Genomic DNA, 14,486 nt, shown 5'->3' on the forward strand with positions numbered 1-14,486 from the left:
TGATTGTATTTATATACCGACCTTTCCCAAAGCCTCAGGACAGTTTACATGAAACAAGAATCGATACAGGTAACTCCATTTGTAGTAATAATAAGATGATAACAACAATAACATTAACAAAATAACATTAAAGAATGGTGGAAACTGCAAACAGCATCAGTTCAACTCATACTGAGGCCTAGTGGGTTGGGCAAATTTGTAGTGGTCGTCATAGGAAGGAGGCTTGGGGGCCAATGGGAAGCAGTGGTTTAGGTCATCCTCAACCAAATGCCTGGCAGAGGAGCTCCCTTTTGCAGGCCTTGCAGAACTGTTCAGGTTCCATCAGGGCCCTGATCTCCTCTGGGAGCTCATTCCACCAGGTGGGGTCCAGGATGGAGAAAGCTCCGGCCCTGGTTGAGGTCAAGCAGGCTTCCTTGGGGCCAGGGACCACCAGGAGGTTGGAGGTGGTAGAGCACAAGGGGTTAGGCAAAGAGGCGATCCCCCAGGTATACTGGGTCCAGACCGCGTGTGGTCTTAAAGGTGATAACCAAAACCTTAAGCCTAATCTGGAATTTGAATCCAGTGCAGCTACTGGAGGATGGGCTGGATGTGGGACCTTCAATGTGTTGCTGTGAGGACCCTGGCAGGTGCATTCTGGACCAGCTGTAGTTTCTGGATCAAGGATAAGGGCAGGCCAGCATAGAGCATGTTGCAGAAGTCCAGTCTAGAGGTGACAGTCACGTGGATCACTGTGGCTAAGTGTTCCGTGGCCTGGCCATGTAGGGTGCTAGTAGTTTGGCTTGGTGAAGGTGGTAAAGTGCTAGCCATGCTACTGTGGTGATCTGAGCCTCTGTTGAGAGGGAGGCATCAAGAATCATACCCAGGTTCCTGATGGAGTGGGCCACTGATAGCTGCACACCATCCAGGTTGGGTAGGTGCACTTCCTCACTTGAACCTTTCCTGCCCAGCCACAGGACCTCCGTCTTTTAAGGGTTGAGCTTCAGAGGACTCTGCTTAAAGCTACCCCGTCACTGCTTCCAGGCAGATGGCTAATGTTTCTGGGGGAGAGTCAGGAATAGGACCAGATATGTATCTACTGATAAACCTGAATCTCCATGGCTTTAATCTAGCAATAAACAAACAGAAACATAACAGAATTTAGCACTGTCCTGCTTGCATAAGATCGTGTGTTACACTCACTGCTTACAAGTCCCTTCTAAAACTAGCACACTCTTCTTTTTAGCTTCTCCATTCCCCATTCTGGACTGGTTTCTCTTACTGCCTGCCAACCTTTTGCCTTTGCACCCTGGTAGTAGACAATTAGAGCCTCTTGTGGCGCAGAGTGGTAAGGCAGCAAACATGTAGCCTGAAGCTCTGCTTGTGAGGCTGGGAGTTCAATCCCAGCAGCCGGCTCAAGGTTGACTCAGCCTTCCATCCTTCAGTAAAATGAGTACCCAGCTTGCTGGGGGGTAAACGGTAATGACTGGGGAAGGCACTGGCAAACCACCCCGTATTGAGTCTGCCATGAAAACGCTAGAGGGTGTCACCCCAAGGGTCAAACATGACCTGGTGCTTGCACAGGGGATACCTTTACCTTTACCTTTAGTAGACAATTGTTTTTATGCAGTTTTGTTCCTGTCTATATCAGTATAGTTCTGGTTGATAATTCAAGCAAACCTACATCCTCTCTTTAGGTTGGTTTGCTCAAGAAAAGAAGTTAGAGGAACACTCTTCAGAATAAAAAGTAACTTTAACTGGACATCTAGCTGAAGGAATATAGACACATGGATGAATTGTGCAAAGTGAATGGTTTTTATTGGTTTCTTTTCCACACCAATATCTCCTTTGCTTGTTTGTATCTTGGCTAGCATAATACAGTTACTTGCTGATGAAGTGCTTGCTTCCGTTTTGTCATTTCTTTCACAGAGATGTATTGTACCAGAGAGTTATGTGTATAACAGACCAACAGGTCTCCCTTTGTACCCATGGGGATTGTGCTTTGTGTTTACCATAATAGTGCTTGAAGTTCACTCTGCAAGTGATAATTTTGATTGCCTATGGAACCATTATACTCTTTTCCTATTGGCTTATATTTTGGAGGGAAGATGTATTCAGTGAAGAATATAATTGCTGTGAAATTCATCCCAATTGAATGAGGATGGAAGTTACAGCTGGAAACAACATTGCTAAAGTTACAACATTGAAACTCATTGAAATTATTATTGGATTTATTTACTCCAAGGAATTTCAATATTAAAAATCCAGGATAAGTTTTTTAAATGACACAATGTTCAGGGCTACTGAATCTGAATTCCCCTATTTCTAATGAATAAATTTGGGGGGGGGGGTTTATATAGGGAGTGATAGAGGCCAATCTTGTCAGATATTGGAAGCTAAGTAGGGTAGGCATTTGCCTGGGAAACCCCACAAAAAGGCTCTGCAGAAAATGCTTCCTGTTAGCTCTTTGTTGGGGTCGCCATAAGTCAGTTTGACTTGACAGAACTTAGAATATACAAAAGTAATACATAACACTGCAGAAACTGCGCTTCCAAGGCTACTCCAGCTATCTTTGGGCTTTCCTTACAACTTTTTGATTTGAATCATTGTAAGAAGTTATTTATATACTCCATCTTTCCAGGTGTCAAGGCAACTAACAAAACATCATCGATTCACTTGTTAGCTAGCTCCTTCAGGACCTGAAGGTAAAAATATATTAGGCACCAAAATATGTTTCATAAGGGACACTAAAACATTTGATATGTAAAACATAATTTTTATTGGCTTATTTTAATGATGTGCCGTGGCTTGTTTTGTTTTGTTTTTTGCAAAGTCTTTTGACAGGGATTGATTGTGGTTGGTGAAGTATATTCTATGGATGACCCCAGAGGACAAAATTTTCAGGTCAGGAGGCTGAAATTTCTTCTCAGGGTTCAGCCAGGGATGATATCAGTATAGAATAACCAAGCATGACATGGGTGTGAGTGTGTGTGAGAAGGAAGAGAGAGGTCTCAAAATGAGGTGGAGAAAGATATTAACCTTTTGTAACCAAGTCACCATTGCTAGAAAGTACTGTCCTTCATCATTATCCTTTTCCTATCACAATGGTAGTGTAAGTTGCTTAATGTTAATATCCATGGCTTCTGACAGGGAAAGAGCCACTTACATCAGAGAAAGGATACTTACCTTGGAGGAAGGCTTCAAACTTTGAGGAGGGAAGTGGTAAGATATAAGCCTGGAACAGAACAGAACAGAACAGAACAAGATTGGAAACATCTGAACAGAAAAATAACTTGCTCTGTGACAGTGAATGCACATAGAATCCATGTAGAGTATACATTTGGTTTTTCTTTATAATGTATCGAATAATTCTAATTTAATAATCAATGCCCTTAATGATAATATGTCTTTTAAAGTGCACATTTGTCCTGGTTTCATTGGCAGAGTGAAATCACATAGACTTGAACATGAATGTATGCATGTACATTTACTGTAATGTGGACAGGGCTACTTAATCTGCCTATCAATGGTAGAAAGAACAGGAGATACAAGTTTTTTTTTCCAGTAATTTAATTTTGGATATGTATCTTGGAAAGCACAACACATGTATAGGTGTTCTTCTCTTTATCAGACTATAACCAGATTTACTTACACTGAAAACCAAATGATGCTTTCAAAAATTCTGAACCAAAATGAATGGCAAGACATCTTATAATTCTGAACGCTGTATATTTAGGCATTTGAGTCAAAAACTGCAAAACTATTCCTTTGAATACTATCTTAGTTATCTAATTGTGTGCAAAATATCTATTCAGTCAAAAGAATATGTTATTTTATTGGCACGCTGCTTAGTCTTGTACTACAATCTGTGGGGTATTTATTTCATAGTTTCTATTTTCTTTTATGATTTGAAAAGTTAGTAATCTTGTGTTTTCCTTCAACAAAAGGAATTAAATATATATATGAGGAAACATGTTAATCTATAAATACTGCACTTCGGAACATAAAGCAATCTTTTTTTTAACAACCTTTGCATTTAATATTTACCTGTAGGCATGCATGAAATACTTCTTTTAAACTGGCAGCTACTTACAATTTACGGAACGATGCTAATATGGACAGTCGATCCTAAACTGCCAAAATCTAGATATTCTCTTAATTTTACTCTAAGGAATTTTAAACTGACTCTGTTAAAGCCAAGGTTATTTGCCTTGGGGATGCCTAATGGAAGGATTATTATAGCAGTGTCCACAAATAGGTATCTTGAGAGATCGGGGGCCATAGTATTTCATTGACAGTTAATAGATTGTGCTATTGCTATATCACAGTGATCTTTGAGGCCAAAGGTCATACCTCTCCCTTAATATTTAAATAAAGATACTTGACTAGAGCAGAAAACAGCTTATTGCTAGTTATGGCTGCTGCTCAATTTACAAGAACCTTTACAAAGTCATGCTAATTCCCGGCCTCCTTAGAATGCACAGTAACCTTTCATAAATCCATCTTTTCCAGATGTCCTTGGAAATGACAGTTATAAAACTACAAATGATTTGTAATACAAAATGGGGCTGGCAGACTTGAAGATTACTTCTCGGTGTACTAAAATGATGGAAGACTATAGCTAACAAATGGTTTAAAATGCATCTATAAGTATCTGCCAAAACAGTTCATGAGGATCTTAAATATGTGTAGTAACTGCTGTGGTGGGCAGAATTGGGAACATGCTTGATGTATTTGTGTTTATATTATAAGTCATATTTTCCAGCTGATACTGTGGATCAGTATGTGCTGCAATGATGATACCAAACAAATGGTGTTTAACATATTGATAAAAAATGTAAAATATTTACCTATTCAGTTTTTCATGTGGTATTTCCTGTCTCTGGAATGATCTATTCTGCATTATTGTGGAACAGCCAGGTCCCTAGAGGTAGGTGTGAGGTTGAAAGTTTATTTTGCCACACTAAGTGTCCTTCTCATGATTGAGCAAACTCCATCATAATTGGAAGGGGTCATAACTTAGTGGGAGAGCATCGGCTTGTCATCCAGAAAGACCCAGGTTCAGTCCTCAGCATCTCCAGTGAAGTTGCCAAGGCTTTTTAGACCAGGTAGCAGATGAAAGGCATGAGAGTCTATAACCAGTTTGATTAGACAATACTGATGGACCAATGATTTGATTCAATATAAGTTTCATGTGTGTTTACAGTAGTATTGGATTCAACACAGGCAAACAGAAATACGTTTTCATATAATGGGTAACTAACCCATGGAATTCACTACCATGAAATATTTTGATAGCCTTCTGCCAAGGGGAATTACGAAAGATTTGGATATACTTATGGAGGATAGGTCTGTTGCATCATAGTTCAGCAGTGGAATAGGCTGCCTAAGGAGGTGGTGAGCTCCCCCTCACTGGCAGTCTTCAAGCAAAGGTTGGATACACACTTTTCTTGGATGCTTTAGGATGCTTTGGGCTGATCCTGCGTTGAGCAGGGGGTTGGACTAGATGGCCTGTATGGCCCCTTCCAACTCTATGATTCTATGTTTGGATGTTAGCATGATAAATACATAAGTTTCAAGAGGCCAAATGACACTGTCAGATGTTGGGGTGCAGTTCAAAGAGGACACCTGCAACATCTGACTGGCCACTGTTGGAGACAGAATGCTGGTCTGTGTGGATCTTCAGTCTGATTCAGCAAGGCGACACCAACATTGTTAGATTTTCATACAAAATCACACACCACATTTACAGAACACATGCACTCATGAATACAACAATCCATTGAGAGCTATAAATAGAAGCATGTACTATTTCTTATTTCTCACAGCTTGAAATCATTTTACTTAATCCAACAAGTGGAATTGTGGGCAAACGTTTGACCAGATCTTGGTGAAATGTGACAGGGCTAGCAAGGCCTAGTAGGCATAATTCTATAGGGTTGTGTCCAGTCCATGTGCCACCAGCTGGTCACATTAACCTGGTTCTGCAGCAGGAACATCAATATAAATTTATGTATTCTTGCAGCCACATGAAAGGATATCAAAATCAACATCCACTTTTGGGGGTTACATTTTTTTGCGGGGGAGGGAAATTTGCAACTACCACACACAGATTTTTGTCTCCCTTTCATGATGGCCACTCAGTGGAAGCTAAGATCATGTAGTTTGTAGGCAAGAAAACAATACATCTGTAGGATTAATTTAATTATTCCGGCACAGGTTTACTTTCTTTACAATGCTCACCTTGGAAGGGTGAAAAATCGCCCTTCGTTTGAGGAACTATTTCATTGCACACATGGCAACAGTCTAAAACAGCCTGGTTCCTGTAACAGGAGCCAAGCAAGTCTTTTGCACAGTGGCTCTTCTGACTGGCTATTGGAGCTCTGATAAACTCTGCAGATTTCTTAAAAATTGCTTCTCTAGCAGCTGCCACCAAGTAGTGTATATGTAAGAAAATATTTTAAAATTACATGTTCGTTTAAAAAGACATCTTGTTACACATAGCTTCATCCTGAAACATTGAAGAGTTGCTACTGTTAGAGTTAGGCCTGATCTCACCCCCTAACATTTTGTGATTGGTTCTGCCTCTTGTGGCTCGCTCCCCCTCCAGGCAGCAGCCAGTTTGTAGTTGCACCCACCATTCTGGTGCCCATAAAGTGTGTCCATTCTGATGCCCATTCTGGTGCCCATTCTGGTTCATAAAGGCTGGGGATCCTTGGTATAAAGGCAACATATTGGTTTTTAGAATGAAAGTGATGGTTCTAGGGTAGTAACCTGGCCTTTGCTAAAACTGTACTTTATATCCTTCCAAAATTACCACTAATGGAAGGATTTCTTTCAGCAAGCCATGACTTTATTGTTTCTCTCCTCCTGCTGCAGCCCTAAATTCCACCCCCCCCCAAGTGTTGTTCCTTGGGGTGGGGAAATCAATGGAAAAGAGTTGAAATGTGAATGCAATCACAGTCCATCTTATGCATGTTTATTCAGAAATAAATTTCAGTGAGTTCAGTGGAGCTTACTCCCTACTAAGGATTTTAACCTCACTTTTGCAAATGAAAATGCACAACTTATACAGGCAAGGGTTAACAATTTTGTATAATGTAATGCAGCTTAAATAAATATTCACAAGTTCTCCACTTTTAAGGTGAGCTTTAAAATAAACCTCAAAAGGCAATTAAAATAATCTTGCTTAGGAAAAAAATGATTTCCCAGTTGCTGTCCAAACATATGAGAAGGTCAGTTCAAGTGAAAGGCACTAGCAGCGAATTGTGGGTCTTGAATTTTCTGTCACTTAAAAAATAATGATTATTAATAACCCCCAAAAGTCAGAAAATAGCATCCTCAGAAACTCATTCTGGATTACCTTGCCTCATAAACCTTTAAGATGACAGTGTTAGCTGATAGAATTCACAGGACCTGCTGTGGGGAGAAAGATTTCTTTCCACTCCATTTTTCCTATGTGTTCCATTTATAGACTTTTCTTCCATGATTACTTTCTCTCATATAAGCATACCTCAAATATTGATTCAAAACAGACTCAACCACCCCTTTAATGGTTTTGGGTAATTACTCCTAAACTAGCTAGCTGTACAAGAAACAGTGCCCTAATTCTGAACTGACTTTCTTTGCCTTCAGTGATGTCTGTATATTATGGATTGGTTATGTATTGGTTATGTTTTTTTGAAGGAGTTAGCTAAGCTGATCTCTCCTCAGCTTCATCTTTTCCTGACAGCCTGATGCTTGTCCTAAAAATCCTTCTCCACCCACCAAAAGGTTTGAGGGACTGTTAGGAACAAGGGACTAAAATGAGGACAGGTATCTAGGAATAAATTTGGAAGACGGGGTCATTATACAGAATTTCCTTTTCCTACTGCAATATGAAAGGAGATGAAGTTATGGGGGGCATTCCTAAGCTTGCACCTGCTTTCCATTGAAATCACAGAGAAGAAAAGGGCTATTACCCATTCCTGCTCCCCGTGTGTTGATTGAATGCACAGATGGGTCATGTGTATAGAGCTGGCATCAGGAGCTGTGCAGATCTGAGCCCAAACCTAGAACCAGTATCTCCAGATCTTTGGTCTGAAAGGCACCAGAGCTGTCTAATTTTGGGGGAAAGCTGCTTGCTCAGTCTCCTCTGCATCATACCCTCTCAAGGTGGCAAGCAGAGAAAGAACACCCTACCTGAAGGGATCCAGTGAGCATGTTGTGGAAAAACTGACCAAGGTGGCCAATAAGACTGCCTCTTTTGGCCTGCACAGCTTATATGTACTGTGAAGATGGTACTAACTCTTAATCCTTACTGTTGGCTGTTTTGCCATTGCTCTGGACTGCCTGACCTTGACTGTGCTTCCTCCCAGCCTTTAGACATTGGGAAATTACTCAGTAGCAAAGCACCTGCTTGGCATGTAGAAGGTCCCAGGTTCATTCCTGGCACTAGTAGTACGTGACATGAAAGGCATCTGCCTTAGACCTTAGAGAGCTTCTGCCAGTCTGAGGAGACAGTATTGATCCTGATGGAACACTGGTCTGATTCAGTATAAGGCAATTTTATTGCTCTCCATGAATCCGGGACTTTGGGTTTATTCTGTTCCCTTTGAATTTGTTACCAACCTGAGGCTACCTGATCTCTTTGATCTAGAAGTTACAGCTGGTACAAAATGCAGCTGCCAGGGTCCACACTAGAATACCTTGGAGGGCCCATATTCAGCTGGTGCGTTGCCATCTGCACTGGTTACCAGTCTGTTTTTGGGTAAAGTTCAAAGTTTGGGTATTAACCTTTAAGTCCATACGCAGCTTGGACCCTACTTACCTGCAGGACTGCTTGGTTGCTTATGCCCCCCACAGAACGCTTCGCTCTGCGGGTATGAATTTACTGGTTGTTCCGGGCCCCCAGGATGTTTGCCTGGCCTCAACCCAGGCCAGGGCCTTTTTGGTCCTGTCCCCAACCTGGTGGAATGAGCTCTTGAGAGAGCTAAGGGCCCTGCCAGATTTGTCAGCTCTGCAGGGCCTGCAAGATGTAGCTCTTCTGCCAGGCGTATTGCTTCTGATGGGTCCACCCCTCTCTGCCCCGCATGTATCCCCCATGGGCCCCCCCACTAACCCCCATGCTCCACCGCTGCTTCCTGGCCCCCAAACACCCAGCCATCCACCACTCTCCAGCCCATTTCCCCCACGCTATTCACCCCCCACTCACCCAGCAGACACTTCACCCCCTTCTTCCCCCCTGCCCCTTCCCCTTTCATTCCACCTACCTGCCTGCCTTCCTTCCTTCCTTCCTTCCTTCCTTCCTTCCTTCCTTCCTTCCTTCCTTCCTTCCTTCCTTCCTTCCTTCCTTCCTTCCTTCCTTCCATCCATCCATCCATCCATCCCTTAACCTCCTTTCTCGCTCCCATCCATCCATTTCTCTTTTGCCTTTCTTTCTTCCATTCTTTCTCCCATAGCTTACTCTCCTTTCTCCCCTGGTCTCTCTCACACTTTCTCTCTCTCACACTTTCTCTCTCTCACACTTTCTCTCTCTCTCTCTCTCTCTCTCTCTCTCTCTCTCTCTCTTTCTCTATGCCTGCCTGCCTGCCTTCCTTCCTTCCCTCCCTCCCTCCTGGGGGGAGGAGACCAGGGGGGGCCTCCTGAAACCACCCATTGCCCGCTAGCATCCGCTGTATATTTTCTAAAGCGGGCTTAATTTCTAGAAATAAATAAAACTATAATGTGGTTGTGATCTTTGAGATCACAAGTTCTTCAGTGATGAGAGGAAGTTCTTCTCTGCAATATCTACAGTGATAATTATTGTGAAAACCTTGAAAAACCTACTTATAAAAGGCACTAAGCATTGAACCAGGGAAGCAGTTAATTAAAAGCAAGGAAGGAAATATACCGGATGGGGTGAAAAGAACAGATGCCGAAAATAAAATGGACTGGATCTCCCTTGACCATTGGAGAGATCACAAAAGCCTTTATATTCAAACTAGAAATATAGCCCGCTGTATAAGGGATACAGCGGGCACTAGGCACTCACAGTTTGGTGTGTCCCACGGCGACGGCTCTCCGCTCTGCGCGGCTGCCGGGGGCTCCCTCGGGTAGTGGCCTCTTGCCGCGTCAGGCTGGGAGCAACTGCGAGCTGCGCTGCCCGCGGCTCGCAGTTGCTGGGGCTGGGAATCGGAGGGACCAATCGATTGGTCCCTCCGATTGTCTGTCCACAGGAAGGGTCCAATCCGGACCCTTCCTCATCACGGACAGATCCCACTCCAGAAGCCCTTAGCGAATTATTTAGTCCGCGGTTTTTAGATTACAAAGAAAGTAGGGGTTGCCAAAAAAGACAGGCCTATGTCAAGTCCCCTGTTCTCATACCTAGTTCAACATACCTTGTGTCTTCCTGACATCATTGTACAGTGCATTCCTGACCCCAGCACCTGAAAGGAGAGGGACTTTGCATTCCCCACCCCCCAGTAGTGCAGTTACTCACAACTTTTTCGAATAAAATAGGTCACAACTTTGTTTACTACAGCTATAAGAAGCTTGGAACAACCGGATCCTGACACCAACTGACCCACCAGCTACTTCACAATTCCAGCAACAGCCAATGATGTGGATTGTTGGTGGGGGATAAAGGCAACGTACTCAGAATATTTGGGAGGTCAGTCAGCCAGTCAGTCAGTCAGTCAAAGTTTATTGCATATGGCCATAGGCCAATACAAGCCACATACATGGAAGGCTAAACATGATGAGAAGAGATGTAGCATGTATCAGCAGACTGACACCAATCGCAGTAAGTAATAGGTTCTGCTTTCTTTGTGTGGACTCCCTCCATGAACACAAAAAGCTGGTATGATTGCTACAGGATAAGATCCCTCTTTAGCATTAGAGGTATGCTCTTATTTATCTTCATTCTTTGATCTGGTTTTGTTACAGTTTGAATATTATTGCTTTTCAAGTTCAACCCTATGCACAAAGATATTGCAGCCTGCCCATTAATTTCAATACACTTAGATTGGTGTAATTCTGCATAGGATCTCACTGTTATTCAGTTAGATTTCAGCTTTCATTCATTTTCAATATGAAATACAATCCTGGTGTTAATTTCCACCTACCAGTCTAAAGGAGATGCAGTTTTTGGATATTCTCCACTCACTAAAAAGTTCCTATCTGCCATTTCTTGGACAATTCCAATTTTTTTTGTTTTCTGAGATGACACAAAGAAACAACGGGCAACTAAGAACCAGTTAATGGTTACAAAGATTAGTACCCATCCATATATAATGTAAGATGGGAAGGTCCATTTTAAAACAAAACAAGAACATATGGCTGAAGTGTATCACCCCTTTCAGCCTTTTGCTGCTAAGCCTAGCAGATTTTTCCAAGTCTGGCTCAGCAAGAGAAGCCATTGAAAGGACAGGGATCAGTTTTCCCTGCCCCTCTGCACTTATTCTGTTCAGAAATGAACAGCATCCCCCCTGCTTCCCTTACACAGCCCAGTGAATAAACAAAGACCTCTTTATCACTTCTCATGTGAGGCTCTATTTAATTTTACAAGATAATTAAATTAACAAAACAGTTTTCCAATATTTCTCTCTCTCTGAACATTTGTTGGGGAAATGGCATGAGGGATACAGTCTTCTGTTCCTGGCTGCTTTCAAGGAAAATTAAACATGTCAAGAGATCTTGAGCTGTCATCCCTGAATTTCTGTGAGTTGACCCTAAGACTGTCTTTCTTACTTACTGATTGAACTGCCCACCCACTTTGGACCAGAGAAAGTATGGGCATAGGCTACCTGACGTCTGCGGTGTCAAGAGAGCCATTTGCTTCTATTCCAGCACTTTTCAACCTGCAAGATTGCCAGAGAGATCAAGCAAAACAGTTGCCCAACAATGCAGTAGTTCTTGTCCTTGTCCTGAAGAGCTGGTACCTAGCAATAATTTCTTATTCTGAATGAGGGGCAAAGAGGTCCTGAGGTTCATGTGCATTTGAGACAATTACTCATATGCTTTCTTTTAAAGAGGGGGACTGGTTAGGGAAATTCCCGTCCTTCAAAACAGAAAGTGCTCATCCTCTCTAAAACATGCTGGTGAGGAAAGCGTAGGCCCCCTTTGAAGTGTTTATTCTTAAAGAAAACAATATGCCATTTCTTGGAATGCAAAAACACTTGATAACTCTGGTATTACAGCATCCATTAAAATGTTGTTGATTTCCTGAAACATCCTTTCAGCTACATACAGAACTAGAAACTCTGAATCTTTGCTGGTCCACAGGGGAAGGAGAGGGAAATTATGTAGTCATTTCAGTAAGAAAAGTTAGGGTTGCGCAGCAAATAGTAAATAAATTTTTTAAAAACCTCTTTAGTGACATACAGCTTTTGCCACTAGAGGTCTCTCTCGTAACAGCTTTCTTTCAACCAGGTTCCTTTAATTATTTTACTCAAAGGGACAATTTTAGCTTTTAGATTGGAATCCCTCACCTTAAGTGTTATGCTAGGGAAAGATATAATGCCTTCTTAGCTTGTGCTCCTGCTGATGAGGAGATGTTGGGTTGACTGAATGAATCATCTTGGATATTTTAATACACAATGGGTAGACTTTGGTACAGAAGTTTGAGCTTTCACCTTGGCTTCCCAAAGACTGAACATTTTGACCAGATAAAAACAATACTGTGAAAGAAGTGCCTTGGTATTGAGATACAGACAGTATGACACTTCAAACTCTTCAGAAAACACCAAGGATCTAATGTATACTTAGATCCTGTAATTGCAAGCATGAACCCTTTCTGACACTCTTTGGAAGAAAAATGGTTCAGTGTACTATTACTCTTTTCAGTACTGTCTCTACCTTTTTGGGGAACAGGAAATTGAAACGCTGATATTGAAAGAGTTGCTTTCACTTCTCTTTAAAATAATGTTAAGGCTTGGTCCACGTCTCCACCCCAAGCTTCCACTTGGGCACACAAATATGCAAGTAGCTGGTTGCATAGGATGCGGCGCTAGTCTTGTGGATAATGCTGTTCTGATAGGCAACATCGTTCTCTCAGATTTCAACAGCAAGAAAACATTGTTTTCAAGAGGCATCAGAACATGCCTTGAGTCACACCCTCCTGCAAAGTTAGGACTTGAAACCATTTTTCCCTGGTCTGCCAAAAGTGCTAAAAAGTTAGTTGCAAGTTGTAGTTTTGGATTTCAGGGTAATGAAATTGTTAACTTATTGCATTATACTGAATCTGACTACCCATTTTGCTCAGTATTTTACCAGCATCTGAGATAAAGTTATTTCTTAACACCTACTGAGTAGTCACCTGACAGAGAAGACACCTCGACCAACTGCTGAGACTGAGAACTGGTTATACTAGAAGCTGAATCCTGGAAAGCAAATGCTCTACTGCTATAACCCCAGCCCTAGCTCCTTGTCTTAGGTCCTATATCCAAACTCTATACATGAAAGAGTGAAGTTATTACAGAAGCACTTGATCTTAGCCAAAAGGCTGAGAAGCAATGAGTGAAGTTATTACTAAGACACCATAACTCTTCAGGACATTCTTCTCCAACTGGACTGTAATTTCATACACTCTATTTATCAGACATAGTCTGTCTTCCATAGTTTTCCTGCTGAAGAGATTTTGGAGAATGGGGATGCTTTAAAAAATGTTATTAGTCTGCGCAGGCATGCAGTAGAATTTTTAAGATCTTTCCCCAGGTCTTTAAAAGTGTTTCCTTATCATTGTTTGGATAATGGTTGTGTGCTTTGGCCGCTACCAGTACGCCAGTCGGAGCATGCACGCAGGCATGCCCCTCCTCCCTCCCCCCTCCCCACTGCACTGACTGCTTTGGGCTGGAATGGCCACTTCGGCAGCCAAAGTGCACAACCCTAGTTTGAATTAATATTTAGAAAAAAACCCTGTGGGCGGAGCGCTGTCCAGGACACATCTGGTATCCAGCCTGTGCTTCCACCCGCACAGGCCAGATTGGACCAGTCCATGGAGTACCCACCTCAGGAACTAGCTGCAAGGCACACAGCCAGCCTTGCAGCCAGAGGCCACCTGGCTGCCAAGGATGGTGCTCCTCCAGTGCCCTGACTTGCCTGCCGGCCCACTGCACCCACCAGTGGCCTTCCTGGTCCAGTAAGAACTGGGGGCTTGGGAGGGGGGAGTCTGCATTATCCCAGGGGGCAGGAAGGCCCTTTGTGGCTCCACAGAGGCCACGGAGGGCCTTCCTGGCCCTGTAAGAACTGGGGGGTGGGGAGAAGGGAGGTTGCACTCCCCTGGCCCAGTAAGAACAGTGGGGGATGGGGAGGGGGGAGGCTGTACTCCCCAATGGGCTAGGAAGGCCCACCACAGCCTCACAGAGTGCCTTGAGATGAGCTGTACTTCCAGGGGATTCTCAGACCTCCCTAATCTTGCAACCCTCCAAAGCACCCCTTCAGAGCAGCCATTTTTGCCTGGGGAGCTGATCTTTATAGTCTGGAGATGAGCAGCAATTCCAGGAGATCAACAGGCCCCACTTGGAGGTTGGCTGTCCCTGGTCTGAACATAT

The 14,486-nt window shown here is 42.8% G+C and overlaps 1 long non-coding RNA gene across 1 annotated transcript in view; it reads right to left on the reverse strand.

Moving 5' to 3' along the window:
* Window positions 1-14,486, reverse strand: part of LOC143839079 (uncharacterized) — a 36,803-nt gene that overhangs the window by 294 nt on the left and 22,023 nt on the right. The window contains exon 3 of the long non-coding RNA XR_013231590.1: window positions 3,163-3,211. This is a non-coding gene — a long non-coding RNA (uncharacterized LOC143839079). The remainder of the gene's footprint in view (window positions 1-3,162; window positions 3,212-14,486) is intronic.

The sequence above is a fragment of the Paroedura picta genome, chromosome 5 (genome assembly GCF_049243985.1).
Source record: "Paroedura picta isolate Pp20150507F chromosome 5, Ppicta_v3.0, whole genome shotgun sequence".
Classification (NCBI taxonomy): Eukaryota; Metazoa; Chordata; class Lepidosauria; order Squamata; family Gekkonidae; genus Paroedura; species Paroedura picta.